This window comes from Cynocephalus volans, chromosome 3 (genome assembly GCF_027409185.1).
Source record: "Cynocephalus volans isolate mCynVol1 chromosome 3, mCynVol1.pri, whole genome shotgun sequence".
NCBI classification, from domain to species: domain Eukaryota; kingdom Metazoa; phylum Chordata; class Mammalia; order Dermoptera; family Cynocephalidae; genus Cynocephalus; species Cynocephalus volans.
Window position 1 is genome coordinate 25,401,022 of NC_084462.1, and position 8,619 is coordinate 25,409,640.

Below are 8,619 nucleotides of genomic sequence, written 5' to 3' on the forward strand. Positions count from 1 at the left end.
GCAAACGACGGCACAGGCCACCACATCTTCAGTAACTCCAAGTGATACTGCCATCCCGGGGAAGACAACTGCAGAGGCCACCGTGTCGGCCGTGACTTCTGGTCGCACTACCACCACGGGCACCACAACCGCCGAGGCCACCACATCTTCAGTCACTCCTAGTGACACTGCCACCCCAGGGACAACAACCACGGAGGCTACCACTTCTGCAGTGAGTCCTCATGAGACTGCCACCTCTAGGACAGCAACTACAGAGGCCACCACATCTTCTATCACTTCTGGTGACACTACCAGTCCTGGGAAAGCAGCCATAGCATCTACCCCATCTTCAGGAACTCCTAGTGACACTTCCACACCTGGGGCAACAACTACAGAGGCAAGCACAGCGTCAGTAACTTCTAGTGTCACCGCCACCCCTGGAACAACAACTACAAAGGCCAGCACATCTTCAGTAACCCATACTGATACTGCCACCCCGGGGAAGACAACTGCAGAGGCCACCATATCTTCAGTAACTCCTAGTGACACTGCCACCTCTGGGATACGAAGTACACAGGCCACCACATCTTCAGCAACTCCTAGTGAAGATGCCAACCGTGGGACAACAACCATAGAGGTCAGCACACCTTCAGTATCTTCTCGTGTCACCGCCACCCCAGGGACGAGCACTACAGGGGCCACCACGCCTTCAGTAATTCCTGGTGACACTGCAACCACTGTGACAATATTTACCGTGGTCAGCTCATCTTCAGTAAGTCCTACGGACGCTGCCTCCACTGGGACAACAACTGCAGAGGGCAGCCCAACTGCACTGACTTCTACTGTCACTGCCATCCCTGGGACCACAACTGCAGAGGCCACCACATCTTCAGTGCCTGCTGGCGATACCTCCACCCCAGGAACAACAACTGCAGAGGCCACCACATCTTCAGTGCCTGCTGGCGTTACCTCCACCCCAGGAACAACAACTGCAGAGGCCACCACATCTTCAGTGCCTCCTGGTGACACCTCCGCCCCTGGGACAGCAACCCCAGAGGGCAGCACAACTTCAGGAACTTCGAGTATCACTGCCACCCCCGGGACGGTAACTACACAGGTCAGCACAACTTCAGTTACTCCTGGGGACACCAACACCCCTGTGCATACAACTATAGAGGCCACCAACTCCTCAGCAACCCCCAGTGATACTGCCACCTCGGGGAAGACAGCCACAGAGGACACCACATCTTCAGGCATTCCTACTGACACTGCCACCCCAGGGACGACAACCACGGAGGCCACCACATCTTCAGTAACTGCCAGTGCGACTGCCACCTCTAGGACAGCGACTACAGAGGCCACCGAATCTTCTTTAACTTCTGGTGACACGACCAGTCCTGGGAAAACAGCTACTGCATCTACTCCATCTTCAGGAACTCCTCGTGGCACTTCCACACCTGGGGAAACAAGTACAGAGGCAACCACAGCGTCAGTAACTTCTAATGTCACTGCCACCCCAGGGACAGCAACTGCAAAGGCCTTCACAACTTCAGCAACTTCAAGCGGCACTTCCACCCCTGGGCAAACGACGGCACAGGCCACCACATCTTCAGTAACTCCAAGTGATACTGCCATCCCGGGGAAGACAACTGCAGAGGCCACCGTGTCGGCCGTGACTTCTGGTCGCACTACCACCACGGGCACCACAACCGCCGAGGCCACCACATCTTCAGTCACTCCTAGTGACACTGCCACCCCAGGGACAACAACCACGGAGGCTACCACTTCTGCAGTGAGTCCTCATGAGACTGCCACCTCTAGGACAGCAACTACAGAGGCCACCACATCTTCTATCACTTCTGGTGACACTACCAGTCCTGGGAAAGCAGCCATAGCATCTACCCCATCTTCAGGAACTCCTAGTGACACTTCCACACCTGGGGCAACAACTACAGAGGCAAGCACAGCGTCAGTAACTTCTAGTGTCACCGCCACCCCTGGAACAACAACTACAAAGGCCAGCACATCTTCAGTAACCCATACTGATACTGCCACCCCGGGGAACACAACTGCAGAGGCCACCATATCTTCAGTAACTCCTAGTGACACTGCCACCTCTGGGATACGAAGTACACAGGCCACCACATCTTCAGGAAGTCCTAGTGAAGATGCCAACCGTGGGACAACAACCACAGAGGTCAGCACACCTTCAGTAACTTCTCGTGTCACCGCCACCCCAGGGACAAGCACTACAGGGGCCACCACGCCTTCAGTAATTCCTGGTGACACTGCAACCACTGTGACAATATTTACCGTGGTCAGCTCATCTTCAGTAAGTCCTACGGACGCTGCCTCCACTGGGACAACAACTGCAGAGGGCAGCCCAACTGCACTGACTTCTACTGTCACTGCCATCCCTGGGACCACAACTGCAGAGGCCACCACATCTTCAGTGCCTGCTGGCGATACCTCCACCCCAGGAACAACAACTGCAGAGGCCACCACATCTTCAGTGCCTGCTGGCGTTACCTCCACCCCAGGAACAACAACTGCAGAGGCCACCACATCTTCAGTGCCTCCTGGCGACACCTCCGCCCCTGGGACAGCAACCCCAGAGGGCAGCACAACTTCAGGAACTTCGAGTATCACTGCCACCCCCGGGACGGTAACTACACAGGTCAGCACAACTTCAGTTACTCCTGGTGACACCAACACCCCTGTGCATACAACTATAGAGGCCACCAACTCCTCAGCAACCCCCAGTGATACTGCCACCTCGGGGAAGACAGCCACAGAGGACACCACATCTTCAGGCATTCCTACTGACACTGCCACCCCAGGGACGACAACCACGGAGGCCACCACATCTTCAGTAACTGCCAGTGCGACTGCCACCTCTGGGACAGCGACTATAGAGGCCACCGAATCTTCTTTAACTTCTGGTGACACGACCAGTCCTGGGAAAACAGCTACTGCATCTACTCCATCTTCAGGAACTCCTCGTGGCACTTCCACACCTGGGGAAACAAGTACAGAGGCAAGCACAGCGTCAGTAACTTCTAGTGTCACTGCCACCCCTGGGACAGCAACTGCAAAGGCCTTCACAACTTCAGCAACTTCAAGCGGCACTTCCACCCCTGGGCAAACGACGGCACAGGCCACCACATCTTCAGTAACTCCAAGTGATACTGAAATCCCGGGGAAGACAACTGCAGAGGCCACCGTGTCGGCCGTGACTTCTGGTCGCACTACCACCACGGGCACCACAACCGCCGAGGCCACCACATCTTCAGTCACTCCTAGTGACACTGCCACCCCAGGGACAACAACCACGGAGGCTACCACTTCTGCAGTGAGTCCTCATGAGACTGCCACCTCTAGGACAGCAACTACAGAGGCCACCACATCTTCTATCACTTCTGGTGACACTACCAGTCCTGGGAAAGCAGCCATAGCATCTACCCCATCTTCAGGAACTCCTAGTGACACTTCCACACCTGGGGCAACAACTACAGAGGCAAGCACAGCGTCAGTAACTTCTAGTGTCACCGCCACCCCTGGAACAACAACTACAAAGGCCAGCACATCTTCAGTAACCCATACTGATACTGCCACCCCGGGGAAGACAACTGCAGAGGCCACCATATCTTCAGTAACTCCTAGTGACACTGCCACCTCTGGGATACGAAGTACACAGGCCACCACATCTTCAGCAACTCCTAGTGAAGATGCCAACCGTGGGACAACAACCATAGAGGTCAGCACACCTTCAGTATCTTCTCGTGTCACCGCCACCCCAGGGACGAGCACTACAGGGGCCACCACGCCTTCAGTAATTCCTGGTGACACTGCAACCACTGGGACAATATTTACCGTGGTCAGCTCATCTTCAGTAAGTCCTACGGACGCTGCCTCCACTGGGACAACAACTGCAGAGGGCAGCCCAACTGCACTGACTTCTACTGTCACTGCCATCCCTGGGACCACAACTGCAGAGGCCACCACATCTTCAGTGCCTGCTGGCGATACCTCCACCCCAGGAACAACAACTGCAGAGGCCACCACATCTTCAGTGCCTGCTGGCGTTACCTCCACCCCAGGAACAACAACTGCAGAGGCCACCACATCTTCAGTGCCTCCTGGCGACACCTCCGCCCCTGGGACAGCAACCCCAGAGGGCAGCACAACTTCAGGAACTTCGAGTATCACTGCCACCCCCGGGACGGTAACTACACAGGTCAGCACAACTTCAGTTACTCCTGGTGACACCAACACCCCTGTGCATACAACTATAGAGGCCACCAACTCCTCAGCAACCCCCAGTGATACTGCCACCTCGGGGAAGACAGCCACAGAGGACACCACATCTTCAGGCATTCCTACTGACACTGCCACCCCAGGGACGACAACCACGGAGGCCACCACATCTTCAGTAACTGCCAGTGCGACTGCCACCTCTGGGACAGCGACTACAGAGGCCACCGAATCTTCTTTAACTTCTGGTGACACGACCAGTCCTGGGAAAACAGCTACTGCATCTACTCCATCTTCAGGAACTCCTCGTGGCACTTCCACACCTGGGGAAACAAGTACAGAGGCAAGCACAGCGTCAGTAACTTCTAGTGTCACTGCCACCCCTGGGACAGCAACTGCAAAGGCCTTCACAACTTCAGCAACTTCAAGCGGCACTTCCACCCCTGGGCAAACGACGGCACAGGCCACCACATCTTCAGTAACTCCAAGTGATACTGAAATCCCGGGGAAGACAACTGCAGAGGCCACCGTGTCGGCCGTGACTTCTGGTCGCACTACCACCACGGGCACCACAACCGCCGAGGCCACCACATCTTCAGTCACTCCTAGTGACACTGCCACCCCAGGGACAACAACCACGGAGGCTACCACTTCTGCAGTGAGTCCTCATGAGACTGCCACCTCTAGGACAGCAACTACAGAGGCCACCACATCTTCTATCACTTCTGGTGACACTACCAGTCCTGGGAAAGCAGCCATAGCATCTACCCCATCTTCAGGAACTCCTAGTGACACTTCCACACCTGGGGCAACAACTACAGAGGCAAGCACAGCGTCAGTAACTTCTAGTGTCACCGCCACCCCTGGAACAACAACTACAAAGGCCAGCACATCTTCAGTAACCCATACTGATACTGCCACCCCGGGGAACACAACTGCAGAGGCCACCATATCTTCAGTAACTCCTAGTGACACTGCCACCTCTGGGATACGAAGTACACAGGCCACCACATCTTCAGCAAGTCCTAGTGAAGATGCCAACCGTGGGACAACAACCACAGAGGTCAGCACACCTTCAGTATCTTCTCGTGTCACCGCCACCCCAGGGACAAGCACTACAGGGGCCACCATGCCTTCAGTAATTCCTGGTGACACTGCAACCACTGTGACAATATTTACCGTGGTCAGCTCATCTTCAGTAAGTCCTACGGACGCTGCCTCCACTGGGACAACAACTGCAGAGGGCAGCCCAACTGCACTGACTTCTACTGTCACTGCCATCCCTGGGACCACAACTGCAGAGGCCACCACATCTTCAGTGCCTGCTGGCGATACCTCCACCCCAGGAACAACAACTGCAGAGGCCACCACATCTTCAGTGCCTGCTGGCGTTACCTCCACCCCAGGAACAACAACTGCAGAGGCCACCACATCTTCAGTGCCTCCTGGCGACACCTCCGCCCCTGGGACAGCAACCCCAGAGGGCAGCACAACTTCAGGAACTTCGAGTATCACTGCCACCCCCGGGACGGTAACTACACAGGTCAGCACAACTTCAGTTACTCCTGGTGACACCAACACCCCTGTGCATACAACTATAGAGGCCACCAACTCCTCAGCAACCCCCAGTGATACTGCCACCTCGGGGAAGACAGCCACAGAGGACACCACATCTTCAGGCATTCCTACTGACACTGCCACCCCAGGGACGACAACCACGGAGGCCACCACATCTTCAGTAACTGCCAGTGCGACTGCCACCTCTGGGACAGCGACTATAGAGGCCACCGAATCTTCTTTAACTTCTGGTGACACGACCAGTCCTGGGAAAACAGCTACTGCATCTACTCCATCTTCAGGAACTCCTCGTGGCACTTCCACACCTGGGGAAACAAGTACAGAGGCAAGCACAGCGTCAGTAACTTCTAGTGTCACTGCCACCCCTGGGACAGCAACTGCAAAGGCCTTCACAACTTCAGCAACTTCAAGCGGCACTTCCACCCCTGGGCAAACGACGGCACAGGCCACCACATCTTCAGTAACTCCAAGTGATACTGAAATCCCGGGGAAGACAACTGCAGAGGCCACCGTGTCGGCCGTGACTTCTGGTCGCACTACCACCACGGGCACCACAACCGCCGAGGCCACCACATCTTCAGTCACTCCTAGTGACACTGCCACCCCAGGGACAACAACCACGGAGGCTACCACTTCTGCAGTGAGTCCTCATGAGACTGCCACCTCTAGGACAGCAACTACAGAGGCCACCACATCTTCTATCACTTCTGGTGACACTACCAGTCCTGGGAAAGCAGCCATAGCATCTACCCCATCTTCAGGAACTCCTAGTGACACTTCCACACCTGGGGCAACAACTACAGAGGCAAGCACAGCGTCAGTAACTTCTAGTGTCACCGCCACCCCTGGAACAACAACTACAAAGGCCAGCACATCTTCAGTAACCCATACTGATACTGCCACCCCGGGGAAGACAACTGCAGAGGCCACCATATCTTCAGTAACTCCTAGTGACACTGCCACCTCTGGGATACGAAGTACACAGGCCACCACATCTTCAGCAACTCCTAGTGAAGATGCCAACCGTGGGACAACAACCATAGAGGTCAGCACACCTTCAGTATCTTCTCGTGTCACCGCCACCCCAGGGACGAGCACTACAGGGGCCACCACGCCTTCAGTAATTCCTGGTGACACTGCAACCACTGGGACAATATTTACCGTGGTCAGCTCATCTTCAGTAAGTCCTACGGACGCTGCCTCCACTGGGACAACAACTGCAGAGGGCAGCCCAACTGCACTGACTTCTACTGTCACTGCCATCCCTGGGACCACAACTGCAGAGGCCACCACATCTTCAGTGCCTGCTGGCGATACCTCCACCCCAGGAACAACAACTGCAGAGGCCACCACATCTTCAGTGCCTGCTGGCGTTACCTCCACCCCAGGAACAACAACTGCAGAGGCCACCACATCTTCAGTGCCTCCTGGCGACACCTCCGCCCCTGGGACAGCAACCCCAGAGGGCAGCACAACTTCAGGAACTTCGAGTATCACTGCCACCCCCGGGACGGTAACTACACAGGTCAGCACAACTTCAGTTACTCCTGGTGACACCAACACCCCTGTGCATACAACTATAGAGGCCACCAACTCCTCAGCAACCCCCAGTGATACTGCCACCTCGGGGAAGACAGCCACAGAGGACACCACATCTTCAGGCATTCCTACTGACACTGCCACCCCAGGGACGACAACCACGGAGGCCACCACATCTTCAGTAACTGCCAGTGCGACTGCCACCTCTGGGACAGCGACTACAGAGGCCACCGAATCTTCTTTAACTTCTGGTGACACGACCAGTCCTGGGAAAACAGCTACTGCATCTACTCCATCTTCAGGAACTCCTCGTGGCACTCCCACACCTGGGGAAACAAGTACAGAGGCAAGCACAGCATCAGTAACTTCTAGTGTCACTGCCACCCCTGGGACAGCAACTGCAAAGGCCTTCACAACTTCAGCAACTTCAAGCGGCACTTCCACCCCTGGGCAAACGACGGCACAGGCCACCACATCTTCAGTAACTCCAAGTGATACTGCCATCCCGGGGAAGACAACTGCAGAGGCCACCGTGTCGGCCGTGACTTCTGGTCGCACTACCACCACGGGCACCACAACCGCCGAGGCCACCACATCTTCAGTCACTCCTAGTGACACTGCCACCCCAGGGACAACAACCACGGAGGCTACCACTTCTGCAGTGAGTCCTCATGAGACTGCCACCTCTAGGACAGCAACTACAGAGGCCACCACATCTTCTATCACTTCTGGTGACACTACCAGTCCTGGGAAAGCAGCCATAGCATCTACCCCATCTTCAGGAACTCCTAGTGACACTTCCACACCTGGGGCAACAACTACAGAGGCAAGCACAGCGTCAGTAACTTCTAGTGTCACCGCCACCCCTGGAACAACAACTACAAAGGCCAGCACATCTTCAGTAACCCATACTGATACTGCCACCCCGGGGAACACAACTGCAGAGGCCACCATATCTTCAGTAACTCCTAGTGACACTGCCACCTCTGGGATACGAAGTACACAGGCCACCACATCTTCAGCAAGTCCTAGTGAAGATGCCAACCGTGGGACAACAACCACAGAGGTCAGCACACCTTCAGTATCTTCTCGTGTCACCGCCACCCCAGGGACAAGCACTACAGGGGCCACCACGCCTTCAGTAATTCCTGGTGACACTGCAACCACTGTGACAATATTTACCGTGGTCAGCTCATCTTCAGTAAGTCCTACGGACGCTGCCTCCACTGGGACAACAACTGCAGAGGGCAGCCCAACTGCACTGACTTC